The 16,801-nt window shown below is 40.6% G+C and overlaps 1 protein-coding gene across 5 annotated transcripts in view; it reads left to right on the forward strand.

The window, feature by feature from the left end:
- The window catches only part of caprin1b (cell cycle associated protein 1b), a 100,812-nt gene that overhangs the window by 41,429 nt on the left and 42,582 nt on the right, over positions 1-16,801 (forward strand). The gene's annotated exons all lie outside the window — the stretch shown is intronic.

Raw genomic sequence — 16,801 nt, forward strand, 5'->3', positions numbered from 1 at the left:
CACTGCAGAAAGTGTACAAGGCAATATTAGTGTAATCGTAGGTTAACAATTAAGGACCAAACCAAATCAGTATTAGTAGCCTATTAAATTACCACGCCTGAACTATATTTTAAAGAGATGAAACGAAATATTTCTATAAAGTATAATATCTCACTCCGCCCTCCTCTTTCTCTCTCTTTCTCTCTCTTTCTCTCTCTTTCTTATGTTCCGGCCTAATTAACTCATTAATTATGACACGAGACATAACTCGTGTCGTGTCGCAGTTGCACAACATGATGTCGGCCACATCCTCACCCAGGAGGACGATTATAGTTATTAAAAATAAAATATAAAAATGATACAAACGATGCAAATCACAAGATTTAAGATTCCCCAAAACCAATAATCTTTTAGCAGCTATAAAGTTTCTCGCTGTCAGGACGTCACAAAAAAATGAAAATGTAATTGCTCAAAATAATAATAATAATAATAATAATAATAATAATAATAATAATAATAATAGGCTACCAGTTTACTGGTTTGGGCCCAGTGCACGTGCAGCCTCTCCGGTGTAGTCTCGTGCACCACCGGCACCTCTCTGGCTGTGCAGGTATTCATTAACGAGACTTTTCACTGTATTCTTCATTGGTTTATTAGTAAATGTCTGCTATTAACTTCTATTTCCAATATAATGAGTTTAAATTTGGCTGCGACCCCAACTTGTGTTTACTCATTTTATGTTGTGGCTTTTTAATATGAGGAGAAGTTCGACCTATTTGTTATTTTATTCCGGGTGTTTTTGCGCTCAGTGCTGCACTTTATATCAGTCCATTTAATGCATTCATGTCTCTGTAGATGAGTTAAGCTTTTCTCTGCATTATTATCTGCATATCAATATCATATCCAGTGTGTGATTGACACAAACAAGCAGAGACATGTCAGCTCTTTATTTGTCAGTTGATATTAATTTGTGCATTTTACACAAGTGGAAAAATTAATGAAATATTTCTACTCCTTTTCTAAAACAGCATATTGATATTGACTTTGATTTATAAATAGTCTCAGTTTATTTTTTTCAGACAAACATTTGATGTAGATATGATGAGATTTATTTGTTTAGCTACTTGAGTGCACAGGGTATTAAAGTGGACACATGCATGCACATACACTTTAGAGCTACAAATATTAATTGATTTGTTGTCAACTATTACATTTATTGCCAACTTTTTGAAAATTTATAAATTGGTTTGAGTAATTTTTTTAAGAAAAAAAAGGTAAAAATGATCTGATACCAGCTTCTTAAATGTGAATATTTTCTGTTTTCTTTACTCCTCTATGACAGTAAACTGAATATCTTTGAGTTGTGGACAAAAAAAGACATTTGAGGATGTCATCTTGGGCTTTGGAAAACACTGATCAATATTTTTCATAATTTTCTGACATTTTTTAGCCGAACAACTAATCGATTAATCGAGAAAATAATCAACAGATTAATCGATAATGAAAATAATCGTTTGTTGCAACCATACTTGCTTTGTCCTTGAAGCAAACTCTTAAATGTATCAGGAAGTCTCCTCAAATGGACTATTTCACCACCAAAATCCATTTAATTTTAAGTTATACAACAACTATCACTTAACAACAACGGTTGTACAGTCGATTAAAGAGCTATACCAAGTGTCATACGTTGGACGAGGTTTCTGTACAGCTGGCAACCCGAATGATTTTCTTATTAATAGCTTATAACTGTTTTATGAAACATTAGTAAATTATTTATTAGCCATTAATAATTCCACTTATTACAGTTTATAAAGCCTTTATAATGTAACATAATTGTTACATTAACAATCGTTACAATAACAATAATCGTTTAGTTGTCAGCTATTAAATTAATCGGCAACTATTTTGATAATTGATTAATTGGTTAGAGTCAAAAACAAAAACAATAATCAAATTTCTCTGATTCCAGCTTCTTAAATGTGAATATTTTCTGGTTTCTTTACTCCTCTATGACAGTAAACTGAATGTCTTTCAGTTCTGGACAAAACAAGACATTTGAGGACGTCATCTTGGGCTTTACGAAACACTGATCGTCATTTTTCATAATTTACTGTTATTCTATAGACCAAACAACTAATCGAGAAATCGAGAAAAATAATCAACAGATTAATCAACAATGAAAATAATCGTTAGTTACAGCCCTAATAACAATAATAATGAGATTTGTCTGCTTATTATGAGAACATTTGGCAACAACTATAAGAAATAAAGGGAGACTCTGAATTGGAATGAATTTCTTTTTCTTTCCACCTTTGCTTCCTTTTTTCCTGCAGAAAAAGCTGAGACAAACATTTTAAGATAATAGTGTCACGATAAAGAAACTAGAAATTACAAGTCAAATGTTGTCACAGCTAAACAAGAGTGACAGACTTCTACTGTGAGTGCAGCGCAGGCCTCCCTTAATATAAACCACTCCACTGCTACAGGCTAAAGTCTCAGCTGTCACAGATAGACATCACTCATGCGTGGCATTCTCTCTAAAAGGTTTCCACTAAATGGCGACTTGTCTGTTTAACTTCCAGCAGGAACCATGACCAGGTATTCGCTGCTGAGGGGACGGGCTCAACTCCGAGCCGCTGGGGTTTATGTTGGCACGGCCTCCATGTGTATCAGCAGCAGGGTCCCTGAACCTCCTCTGGCTATGAGTTCCTTGTATGGGAGGCGTGGCGGTGCGGGTAATGGGCTGGAGAAAGTGCCGTAGGTTAGACTTTATGTCTCAGCGATACCATGCTCAGTTTGGCTGTGGGAAAGGCCATGGCAGGCATGGGAGATGGGAAGCACGTAGCCTATATGTTGTTGTTGTTATGGGAACATAAGAAATGGCATTTCTGTAAAAACAGCACACGTATGGAAACTTTCTAACGCTGACAATCAAAGTCTGTAGTCGTGTGTGTAAGATTTTAATATTGCTGTGCAGATGTTCACATGTCATTCAGCAGGAACACGTCATAGTTGGACTTGTTGGCTGTGATGCCCAGTTTTGTTCATTATTGGGAATTTTAAGTAATTAGAGGAATGTTGGGAATTCATAAACTAACTCAGCCTCCTCACATCACGGCTGCAGAATCAGATCTGTCATTTGTCCCAAAGTGTATTTTAGGATGATGTTTCTCGGTGTCCTGCTGTAGCAGTGTCCTTTCCCTTTATTCTCTCTGTCTCATGTGGCTGCAGGTTACGTTAAAGGATAGTTTAACATTTTTTCAAACCCATCTCCAAACAACACTCACATGCCCATACATACGTTGAAACAGTTTTTGATTGCTGTAATTGTTCCTACTCTCTAAGCGAAATTGCTACCTAATGTGATTTCAAGTGCCGTTCAGACAGAACAGTCCTGTGTTCAAGTTGTGCTGCAGTCGTGTTTCCATTCAGGTGTCAAGCAAATCTTAAGCAAACTTTTGAGATGTTGCAAAAAAACGATCAATCGATGCGAATTAGGCCCGTTTCCATCAACTGGTTTGGAGCGAATAAACTCGGCTACATTGTAGTTTGGTCAGAAGTTGGCGCTACAGGCTACACATGGCTGTAATCCGCCAGCAAACAGAGTACAAGAAGTAGAGGTTGTAAACTGAAAACAAAACAACTCGGCTTGGCCATCTAACCATCTACGAGAGAAAAATGGAGAGAGATGTCTTCAGGAATTTGTTTCAATTTGGCGAGTTTTAATTGTTCTTCCATGTCAGCTATTGTCGGTCATGTTTTATATTGTCTGGAGACAAAGACAAGCATTCGCACGTTATGGGAATATCCAAGAAGACAGCGGAAACAGCTGATCAGTCATGTGAGTTAAATGTTTGTTATGTCAGAATTTATTTGGCAAAGGCGTTTCCATAACCCATTTAGTGCATCAACTCTTTTGATAAAAGGAAAAACCACCTCAAGTGAGCATAAAAACCTTTTTCCGCAATTTCAAAATGTGCATAAAAACGTGAATAAAAATATGGTTAGTGAGACAAAAATGATCCAGGAAGGCTGGTTTTAGTAATGTAGATGCTGAAAAACTGCACAGCAGGTTATAATACTATGAGACATGATTTAACAACTCTGGTTATCACAGTGACAATCATTTTATATTTTGTTGCGAGGTACATGGTTGCAATACAGTTTCCAAATCATAAAATAATCCTTGGGGAATGTGCACTTGCATGTATTTGATTGGCCAACGCATCTTTTTGCCAGATGATGCTGAACTGCAGCAAAAATTGAGCCTGATTTAATTTTTTTTTGCCAGAATACTTTGCAGTGTTACCCCTTTTTAATGTGAAATTCCCTCTTTGCGTTTCTGTGGACAGTGTTTCTTCACTGAGCCATGGTGGAGGGATAGTAACATGAAGTGGCCTTCACAAGAATCTATTCAAACCAGTGTAGAGACTAGAAGCAAGCAAGAGATCAAAAAGGGTTTCAATTTACATATGGGAATGTGTGTGTTGCTTTAAGACAAAAAAACAAACAAACGTGAAACTATCTTTTGACTCATAGCTGCTCTTGAAAAATGGAACACACGGTCGTGACTGCCGTTACTGATTGTGGATGTGAAGCGTTGGATTTGTTGTGCTTTTTATTTGTGCGACTTTACACATAAACAGAGGCAAAAGTTCTTGTGTTAATAAGATGAAGTTACATCTCCGGCCTCAGCCTGCGAAGAGCTTGTTCCATCCACAAAACTGTTGATCTGTTGCCACGGCAACAAGACGATGAGCCTCGAATATCTTGCCGCAATATTTATCAGCATGTGGTATGAACGCACAATCCTTCAAACCACATACATTTTTGTATACATGGCTGCACTCACAATCGTTGCCACATTGCTTTATATACTGCTCTGGTGTCCGTCTGAGTTAGAGAAACCTCTCCATGTCTCACCTGTAGACAAACCATCAGCTGGGGATTTATACAGGCAGGTTATTATTAGAAGAAGGCCTCTGCATCTCTGACTCTGTGTGTGTGAGTGTGTGTGTGTGAGAGAGAATAAAAGAGACACCAGATTTTTATGTGTAGCTTTAAATTGGTTTCACATGAGCAGGGCACCCACTGCATCAGCAGATTCTCTGATCAAATTAAGCAGAGATGAGGGGAAGAAAAAAGAGGCAGCGGTTGTACTGATGTATAATTCAATAAACAGGACCAAGCAGGGGCAGACAGAGGGGATGCTGTACTGCCTTCATCTCTCGGCTCTTTATCTGGTTTAGACACGGACAGTTAACCCGTGAGCGGCATACACCTCCATCCATCATCACTGCAGCAGCAGCCGACACTCTGGAGTCACTAAAGTGAATATAAATACATAGGAGCACGGATGTAGAGAGTTATAATGTACTTGATCTTACTTTATTAACCCAAGCAAACTATTTTGATATCCTTTTTGTAACATATATCATAACAGAACTGAAAGAACTAGTTGATTCATTTATTAGTCGATCGCCTGAAAACTGTTTTGAATACTTTGTTAATCATTTTGGTTGTCTGCTTTTCTTCATCTTATGTGATAATAAACTAAATATTTTTAAAAAGATTTGCACTGTTGGCTGGACAAAACAAGTCATTTGAAGATGTCACCTTGCTTTTTTGGACATTTTAATGGGCAGTTTTACCTATTTTCTGACATTTTAAAGGGACTGTATGTAACTTTATCCAACGTATAAATCGTTTTTTATTGCCAATGTGTGGACAGGTTGTAACCTAACCTAAAATATTAGACCTTCCGCGACTTTTTGGGTTTCCTCTATCAGCCTGGAGACTGCTTTTATTGTGAAGAACCCGGGCCCGTTTTTCCGGGAAAATCCGACAGATGTGACGGTCACGAGTGCCTTAGCCCTAGCTAACATTCAGTTAGAAATGAAGTACGCTTACACCAACAAACGACCAGTCCCACCCACAACTCAGACTCTAACACAAACTCCACGGAAGCACAAAAAAAACAAAGTTATATCTAGTCTCGTGTGTGTCAGTAGTGCGAGCACAAGCGCGAGCAATAGGGTGCTTACTGTCGTTGACTTAACGACCACAGGTGTCACTGTTAAAAAGCAATTTCTGATTCTTACATAGAGTCTCTTTATAGTAAAAAGATTAAACAATTGAAAAAATTGTCAGATTAATCTATAATGAAAATAATTGTTATTTGCTGCACTAGATCATAATAGGCAGCTATGGATTTTATAAAAGAAAGAATTTGACTTTTACTTTTTGTGCTGATGTTTTATTCTCTTTTGTTGTTCAGAAATTTTATTTATTCATTTTAAGGTCAGGATTATTCATTATCACTCACTACTGTTATTAATTAGTTATTTAAAGATGAAATGAGTAGCCAACTGAATTAATTGGCAACTGTTTAGATAATCGATTGTTTCAGTTGTTTTTCAAGGAAAAATGCCAAACATTCATTCCTTCAAGTTGATTAATGTGATGATATCTGCTGTTCTTTGTCATATATGATAGTTAAGTGAATATTTTGGGGGGTTTTGGACTCTTTGTCGAACAAAACAAGCAATTTGAAGATGTAAACTTGTGGTCTTGGTAGTTAAAAATAAATAAATTAAATAATAAATTAATAAAATAAAGAGCATTTTTCACTGTTTTATACACAAAACAATTCAATAGTTAATCCAGAATCAATTTTTTTCGCATTCTGATTCTTAAAGAAAATAATCTGCAGATTAATCGATTTTGAAAATAATCATTACTTGCAGCCAGATTATTATTACTATTATTACCATTATTCAAATAATAGAAACAAGAGAGGGTCATACTGCAAAGGACGGAGGGTTTTGTATCCTGTACAGATTGTAAAGACCCCCGAGGCAAATTTATGAATTGTGATATTGGGCTTTATAAATAAAATTGACTTGACTTGACTTGACTTGAAATACCACACAACATTGTTGTGTCCAGAGAATTATATCACGTTAGATCAAGCCAGATTCACTGTCCTCCTTACTGAACTGTAATATTCATCTACAACCATTCTGCAAAATATAATCAATTTAACATTGAGAGAAAATAGTCCATAAAATCAAGGCTTTTATCACCTCAGAGGAACACTTGATTAATGCATATTACAAAGGGATTGTGCTAAAAATAGATGAAACATTCTACATGTGGAAGCTTGGATGTGGAATATATTTATCGCTCCACAGTGTTAACATATTCATGGAGGTGCCTCGCTCTAATAACGCAAAAATTGAAGCAGCACTCATGATTGTTCAAACGCGGGACATATGGAAGACTTCAGAGGCGGAGGCTGAACAGTTGTGGACACATGCTGCAAATATCACAGGAGATCAGACACACACACACACACACACACACACACACACACACACACACACACACACAGTAACAGTAATGTATTCCAAAAGAAGAAACATCTCTGCTCTGGTGTTAAATGTCTTTTATATTGAGCGATAGTTGATGACAGCTATAGGGCATCTTTGCCAAGATCAGTCGCTGCAAACGAACACAGGAGATAATGAAGATAATGAGTCTCTCTCTATTAATGCTGTGCAAATTGATTGCAGACAGAAAATGTGCCATGTGCCAAGCATTCTGGAAAGATTAAACTAATGTCCTGTAATTTTGACGTTTAATATCGTTGGAAAAAGCCAGATGTGCTTTGTTCCCAAATCATCTCGAAAAGCAACGATAAAGGCATCTTACGCCACAATTTTACATGTCTACTACTGAAATTATTGTTTTCTAATACCTTCCTCATCTCGCTGTTAGTCAGATAAGATTGCATACTATTTGTAGACACAAATCTCAGTGGTTTCTAGCTGCTGCAGTGCATCTTCTGAGTGATTTCATACAAAGACACATTCAAGGCCAGCCTCTAATGCGAGTCAAATGCTCTCTTTCTGAAAATAGCACTTGTTGCATTTCCATGTACTGATGTTTATTGTTTACCCTTGCCCTAATTTACAATAAGTACTCTTGAACATGATGACTTTTTTTTCAACAAGGCAAAATTACCTGGAGGACTGATTACACTTCAAACCTGCATCCTTTCAGATCATTATGAAATAAGCTGCTGACGATGGCGGACCGCTCCGCGGATATCTGAAGTCTAAATTATTATAATTGAGCCTAACAAGAGTATCTATAGTGTACATGTCAGTACAGTATTTCTGCAGGCAAAATGGAGTTCATTTAATTAGATGTAACACGGCTTGCATTGTATCTAAACAGTGTAATTGCCCAATTACATTTGACTTGGGTTTGTAGAAGCTTAGAACTAAATAAACAGGAAATTACACTCCACCATGAGCTCTAGTCTCTCCTTCTCACAATATGTTAGTCCTGATCTCATGGGAAGGCGTATAAATAGCATAACATTACAAGGACATTCTGCGTTTCATGAGAACGCATTTTAGCCCTTTCGCTTGTCATTTGTACGCCACGCAACCAAGCTATGGTAACGGCTGTAGTTAGATTTAAGCAACAAAACCACAAGTTTTCGCCACACACGGCACCCTTTGGCGACGGTATGAAACACATCAGGCATCCGCAGCAACTTTAAACACTCTGGATTGGTCCAACAAACACAAGGCTTTCATCCAGGAGACTGCTGTTCGTGTCTCGTGATTCACGTTACAATCAGCTGTCCGTTCATGTCCAATGTTCACAGCATTCAGTGTCATTTGCACTGTACAAACATAGTAGTTTTAAGACTAAAATATAAATGTCCTAAACCTAACCATAGTGGTTTTCTTGCCTAATCCTAAGAAAGTGTATTTGTTTAATTCACAACATTAAGCCCATGTTTACATGTGACCGAAAATACGCACAAAAACAACATAACAGAAGTACGGAAAACACGTCACAAAAAACACGTCACCAACGTAACTTCAAAACAACTCTTTGGGACACATTGGCCTCCTGGTTTAAAGACCTGTGTTTGTTGAACCCATCCACCTCCCCCCCCCTCGTCCACCATAAGTGGTCTTTCTCTCTTTCTGTTCTACGTCACTAGCTCTAAGCGTGGCCTATTTATGCGGTTGCGTTTACATTACAGTCAATGCAGACTACATGGCATAGAAATGACACTCCAAAAGCAAAAGCGGCGTTCTTATTGCATGGGAAATGTCATGCGAATGTCATTCATACACCAATTAGTGCAACTGGGTTGGTTATGTTTTAAAAGTCTGAAATTAATTACATTTTATTCATAGCATGTGAATATCCGTATATTAGCCACTGCTGTCCTCTCCAGACCATCCAAGGTAATAGCCAAAAATACAGCAACCTTATTTTTCTACGCAGGTCTCCACTATCTGCCCGTTTGATACAGTTTTAGCAAGTGTTTGGATTGTAACGGAACACCATGTGTGCGTTGACCCGGCCTGATCTTCCCACAGCAGTGTCTGGACCAGGCGAGGCGATGTGCGCAGAGACGCAGCACCAAAACAAAACAAACGGGTCTGAGGGAACATGTCTGTCGATCCAGGGTTCAGCGCAGCCACACAGGGCTCAGGGAGGACTCCTATCTAGATGGGGAAAGAGCCACATTCCCCTGAAATGAGCTTCTCTGGGATGAAAGCCTTGTGTGAGCTCCCCAGATGACCCACGACCCCGTCTGTATTTGTGCAGGGGGGAGCCCTGATCCTGGGTTCTCTGCCTCCCTGCCAGGATCCTGGGGAGTCGGGTTGGGGTGGCCTGACAAGCCCACCATTCTGCCCTTGGGTGTTTTGCTTTTGGGGTAAAGAGAGACCCTCAGATGAGCCGGCACTGTCACACTAGTAACCTTTCACCCCAGGAGTTTCAGAGGTGGGCCGTTCCCGGAGCGCCGTGCTATCCCATGTCAGTGTTTGCAACACACTAATATTTCAACAAATCTTGAGATCTGTTGTCAGTGTTTTGCTTCAAAACACACTTTGATATTTTAACATTGGCTGAAAATCACATGTATCTGAGGTCAAATCGCAGTCATGCGATTTTAGCGTATTGCAGAGGCAGCATGATGCCCACATTTTACTTGCCAGTAGCCGAGAAGAGCCTGGCTTGTTTCAGCAAACTGGAGGCCAGCTCTAGAAAATCGAATCTGTGCGAGGAGGCGAGGAGAGAAGCTGTCATCAGAAACCTGTTTGCTCCTTTAATGTCAGAGACTGTGCGCTGACATCATCACACCCAACAGCCGCTGATAACTCGCTCGAGGGATGCGAGGCGCAGAGCTTCAGGTCAGAAAAATACTTTTATACCCGAACCTGATGGTGATACATTTGAAAAGGAAGGATGCTCAAAGTTCAACAGCAGCGGTCAATGTGCAGTTTCGGGCATGAGCACAGTGTACACCGGGACTACGATGGCTAACCTCTGCCCTACCCCTTAGGCTTTGCAGGATGTCAGAGTCAGCCCCAAACACGTCCAATTACAAACAAACACAGATGCCCCAAATTCCACTTTCGCTTGAAACAGTCGGTTGACCCCCCTTTCCCCTCTGTTCAGGTTACCTCTACCCACTCTCACCCTCGGGCCAACGTTAATCCAATAGAGAGCTAGCTTTAAAGGAGGTTGAACAGGAGGACACTGTGGGTGACTGGTTGACTCACCCAGCCTCCCTCCCCCTCCCCGCACCCCCCCACCAGCCTGCATATGTTCAGAGGAGGGACACAAGGATAGAGTGCATCTTGACCCGATCGTTATCGTTACCGTGACCCACCCCAGGTCACCTACACGTCCTTCCAGCTCTGAATCAAGACAGTTCTCCCCTCATAATCAGTTCTATGTTTTTTCCCTGTAACCTCTTTGAGCAGAGGTATTTCCGGTGTTTTACTGTTCATCTAAAATCTCTCCATGGTTTCGCCCCTACATATATCTCAGAGCTTCTCACCCCTTACAGCACCACCAGACCCTCAGATCCGCCCACTGTGGCATGTTTGTGCCCTGTTAGTGGAAGAAAAAGACCGGCTCCTCGGCTCTGGAATAGCCTGCCGGAGGCCATTAGACAGGTTGAGTCTGTTGATGCTTTTAAGCTGCACCTTAAAGGTGCTCTATACGATATTCAGAGCAGTAACATACAACTATTTGCTTTGTAAAGATACAGAGGAGTAATGTCTACCTGAGCAGAGAATGAAGCCGCTCTCCCTCTGTGTGTGTTGTAATCCGAGGTTGTCCGTGCTTTGTTGACATGGCCGGGCTGGTTGCATCTGCTTTTAGTGCATGTTCGTCCATGTGAGTGCGCCCCACTGGCTAGCTCACAGCCGCTGCTTTCCAGTGCACTCATACGGCGGCTACAGCTGATAACGCCGTCCCGACTGACAGTGTCATTGCGGAGGCATAGCACCCAACCTCCGGTTCCTCCCCAGGTTAACACGGTTAGCTCTGTCTGCACTTTGTCATTGTTTTCACTGTTAGCTGCGAGCCGCCGGCTCACCCGTCGCCATGTTGAGAGCTGAGAGGTGGTAATAGAAATGAGCCCATCTGGCATTTAGCACCTTTAAGACACATTTTTAAATGGGTTCACCTGTTTTTCTGTTTTTATCAGATTCCCATGGTTCAAATTGTGTTAAAACTTGTTTCTATTAAATTTTGGGTTTATTTCCACAACTTCTATGCACATATATGTGTTTTTGCTTGTATGTGTATACATACATATCCAGTGTATCCTTCACGGATGTTTTTTACCGACCGACACGCCCCCTTATTGGATGTCATTTATTGATTTGACGCTGTGCCGATCGGACTGATCTGATAGATGTCAACATCGCTGGAGTTTCATACCGGAGTGAAGACAGATCACAGATTAAAAGATTTATAGTTTAGTTGTCTTCTGATTCACCATCTAGTTAAAATCTGTTAATTGTAGGTGTGAACAACAGACGGACGAGAAACGGACGTCGCTTCACGTGACGCTTTAGATGAAAGGATGTCCCATGTCTTTAAAAACATATTTCCTCTCTTCCTCTCTCCTCGTGTCCCTTCCTCGCCTCCTCCACTCGCATCTCCCGTGGGCGGGACTAGGACGCAAGGAGAGGAGTCGAGGAGAGGAATCGAGCCGTATAAAATCAGAAATGGGAAAGGCCTACTGTCAACATGCTGATGTTTAACAGGTATGAGCATGCTAACTAATTAGCACTAAACACAAAGTTCAGCTGAGGCTGATGGGATTGTCATTATGTGTGCAGGTATGTGGTCATAAACCAAAGTGCTGGACAAATTTAAATTTTGATCTGATGTTGGCATCAGCCTCTGGGGACAATGAATGTGTAAACAGAATTTCAAAGCAATCCGTTCAATAGTTGAGATATTTCAGTGTGGACCATGCCGTTAGCATGGCTAAACAGGAGATGTGAGACTTTTTCGTAGTAAGAAAATTAGATGACTTGGTGTGCTTCTGCTTGGTAGGATGAACTGTCTTGTATTTCTAGTGAAGTGATGACAAAGCTGTGAGGTCAACAGGTGTTTTCTTGTCCTAAAGAGACCTCTGCTCCTCAGTTGCTTTTGCATACCAGAGGGTTTGACACACAACATTTTGGGATGTTTATGTGTCAACAACAATTTCACTCAGTAACATATCTTGTTTTTGTCTTCTTTGCTCAAGCTCTCTGTCTTTTTTCCTTTTTCATCTCTCATACGAACCCCTCTCAAACCACTTTTATGTTCACTCTATTTTCCTCTGTCACACATTGTTTCTTTTGTTTCCAGTGCCAGAGTTTGGCACTTGAAGCGCAGCAGCATCCCAGGAGGCAATATCCGGATTTGGTTTTGTGGTTGCACCATGAAATATCCTGACCAAGTGACATTCCTGTTTATGCTCTTTGGTTGGCTCTGCAGCTCAGCATAAAGCCCCCCAACTCCAGTCATATTAGAAGTTACACTGGCCCAATAAACATGTCAGTCTTCACTTCTTGCAGCTCGTTATTTGTAACTGACATGATCAATAACATTTACTGTAATTGTAGCAGCAGTGGGTAGAAATGGAGCAAGTTTTGATAAAAAAAAACAGTCACTATATCCTGACAGTTGCACATGAGACATGAGAAAAAAGCATGTGCCTCTGTGTCGTCCGGTGTCCTCCAGTGCTTCTAACGGCATCTGCAAGATTTCACAGACCGAAGGAAAACAACCAATCAGAGCCGAGCTGGAGCCTGCCGTCTCTGAGCAGCTGTCAATCACTCGCAAACTCAGATCGACCGGTCAAACTAGCTGATCAAATATGAATCAATATTATGTTACTGTAATGCCTATTTCTCACCTCAAATGTTTTCAGAAAAATCTTGTAGTGTACCGTTTAGCTGTAAAATTAGAAAGTTTGTGACCCGGCAGCAATGTTGAGATCAGTTGAAGAAATACCAGTCACCGCCCACCAGCTGGAGCACAGCCAATAGGAATGCTCTCTCTCTGAAATGACCTGTGATCGGTCAAAGTCTCCCGTCACGGGCTAGATCTTTTAAAGCCTGAAAACAGAGCCATGAGGAGGTGCAGAAGTCTAGTTTTCTCTCAGAACACTTGAATTACAATATGCTGAAAAGTTATTATGGATTTTTTGCCCAATGATGCCAAAAACATTCTGCCTACTGCAGGTTTAACAGGTTGTGGCTGTTCACCTGCCATCTGTTGTCGCTGCAGAGCTGCATGCAGACAGGTCACATGTGCATCTTAGACTCCCAGGTAGTCACTGACCCAACGGACAGAGTCGCCTCCGAGAGACAAACAAAGCTGTAGTCATCCTCCTAATTGTCAGGAATGTCCTCTTTGCGACAAGAAAGACGCTCATTCACATGGCGTTATAATCAGAGTCATGCTCCTTGCAATGAATTTCGGAGAACACTTGTTGAACAACTGCCTTGTCCTCTTTCAAATGCCTCTGTGTCCCACTTACCCCTGCTTAACCACCACAGGACAATATTAGTTCACATCCTCGCCCATATCTCAGTCTCCGTAATGCAGCATCCGTTCACGTTAAACAACATGCCACCTTTTGCTTTTGTGTTGCTTTCATTATTCTATTTGTTCGTGGTTTGAAAGTCTGGGAAAAAACATTCAAGGAGAAATTAGAGATCTCCCAGAATAAGTTAATCAGGGTTGTGTTGGGTTGAACCCAAGGGCACATGTTGGCAAACAGATTCCCACACTTTGGGTGTTAACATTTGAAGGCTATAGAGACATACAACAAGTCAGTGCAGTTTGTAATCTGGTTCTTTAGCTGCTTAATGCTTAGCTGTGTTCACCGGCTACACGCTAAATTTACCTGTCTGCTGTTTGGTGCTGAGCAGGTAGTGTACAGTGGGTTTATTAGAGCCCTTCTTTTTACTGAAAATAGCTGCCTGCTGCAGCAAGGCAATGAATAAGTTGGATATGACGAGTAAGTATGTCAGTCATAGATATGATGTCAGGGACGGTGTCTGAGCGTTGATTGCAGCCCCACTTTGCTGATACAAACACTCTGCATGTGATGCTGACTTATCTGTGATTTGTGGATTCAGATGTGATCTGAGTCAGCAGCAGTAGTCATCTTTGTATCCAGGAGTCTGTAGCAATTATAGTAACAAAGCTTTACAACATACAACTTTAGAGTAGGGCCTCTGGCTACCCGGCAGGCCTCTGCTCTCTCTATTGTGCTGCGGAGTATTACTGTAAATCTATGGGCCTTCTTGGCACAATCCAAGAGGGTGTAGTCTATCTTTAACAATATGACAGTTGGCAAGTGGGCTGACCCAGCATTAAAGACACATGTTGGATAATACACTTGTCTACACACACATTTGCCAAGATTGCTTCCACAAGTCAGCTCCTCAAATGGTGGCGAGAATTTTCTGACATTTCTACAATCCTGGATTTAAGATTAACATTTTCTTTTATATTTTATAACTAGCCTTGACTTTCTAATCCTGCTGAGGGCTTGTGTCCCTTTCGGTTGAGTAATGAGCCATATTTTACAGACTTCAGCTCCTCTGGGGACTTTGATTTACTCTGAGAATTAGCAGACTTGAAGTAATTTATGGAACTATTTCACTACATCATAGTGGAGCTATGGAGCAGGCCATTTTCAGTTTCTTTATTATAATGCCAGCCATTTCCTGCCAAATTTGCATGAGCTGGGGCGGATTGACAGTAAACAGCTGTGTGAATGCGGGTCTAATGGATCCACAGGCAGGGGTAATATTTCAAGCTGGGAAAAGCTGTGTCACAATTCAGAGTAATTTCACAATCCTCTGTCACTGATGTTGTTGAATTCAAAACTTTCTTCTTTTAGTTGTTGAAAGAAGTCGATGTGCTCAGTATGGTGGTGGCTTTAGACTGAATATTGGCCTATCAGAGGTAGCTGATGGCAAACATTCATCATCAACATCTCAACAAAGGGATTAGTGGAAATTCTCCTCACAGAAAATAACAACTGGGATGTTTTTGTGTGGTCGATCTCAGTCTAAAGATAGTGGCTCACATGGTAAACACAAGACATGGCAAAGCCTGAGCATTAAACCTGTAAACTGTGTGGTTCCTGAAATTGGTGGCCTAGACAATTAGAGTGGAGGGGTCCTCACAGAGGCGCTGGCGAAGGGCCGATCAGGCCGCGTGATTTAGCCTGAAAGGTAGCAGCGATGATGGCGGGTCACGGACAAAGGCTCCACTCACCAGTGCTCTTTTGCTTTACGCCTTAAAACTCACGCGCATTGCCCTTCGATTGCTTATTGAATTACATCTAATCATTCAATTAAAGTCACATGGAGGAGCAGCATACGTCGTCTCCACTGAGCCGCTGGACGCTGGATAACGGGTGCTGTGTTGTTGTTCGTGGGAAGTTTCAAAACAAGATGTCTGAAATGTTAGCACTATGACAATCGTCTCAATCTCTGCAATCGGTTTTGTTTGACGACATCTCGGGAAAGCACCACAATGAATCTAGATCAAACACGTAACTATCCCATTCATATAACAGCTAGTAGGAATTCACATGATTAGATGCTTACAGATTTCTTTATACAATATTTGCCAAAAACATCTTTTGAATAGTAACACAGATATTCACATGGATTTATTTAGAATTGAATAGATTTTGCAATTTTTGTCCGGACATTAGTGTCCTACCAGGATCGGTAGAGATCAGTTTGTGACTATTGTCATTATCAGATAATCTGATGGTTATTTTCTCGATTAATCATCTGGTCTATAAAATATAAGAAAAGTAATGATTGCATAAATGTGTCATACCATCAAAATGGAAGAGGTCAAAACTCCAGCAACACTTGTAGTATAAAGAACAACTTAATTGTAAGACCTTGGTGTTGTTGGAGTTTTGACCTCTTCAGACTTTTTCCCTTCTCCACGCACCTTGGTAGGTTAAGTTGTGCCAGAAACTCCTACTCTGCTTATCCCATTAAAGGAACAGTATGTAGCATTACAGGGGATCTATTAGCAGGAATGGAATATAATATTTAATCACCTGAAACTAAGAATTGTTGTGTTTTCATTAGCTTAGAATGAGCCCTTCATATCTATATAGGGAGCGGGTCCTCTTCACAGAGTCCGCCATGTTGCTCCGCCAGAACGGACAAACCAAACACACTTTACAAAAGTGAAGCCAAAATATCCCAGATACGAGAGCTGCCATCTTGAGGCGTTTGGAGCCAGAGTCTGCACAGTAGTGATCGGAGGGGCTAACTAAAACCAAACTTATCAGAAAAATTAACACTTTAACATACATCAGCGTGATAAGAACTACCTAAAATGACTGAAACCATCTTTGGGAAAAATTTATTTGATGTGTACTTTGACTTTTTAGTTTGGCCCATGTCCCATCCGCTAACATGGAGGAGGCGGGCTTTATGAT

The sequence above is a fragment of the Sebastes umbrosus genome, chromosome 4, assembly GCF_015220745.1.
Source record: "Sebastes umbrosus isolate fSebUmb1 chromosome 4, fSebUmb1.pri, whole genome shotgun sequence".
Lineage (NCBI taxonomy): Eukaryota > Metazoa > Chordata > Actinopteri > Perciformes > Sebastidae > Sebastes > Sebastes umbrosus.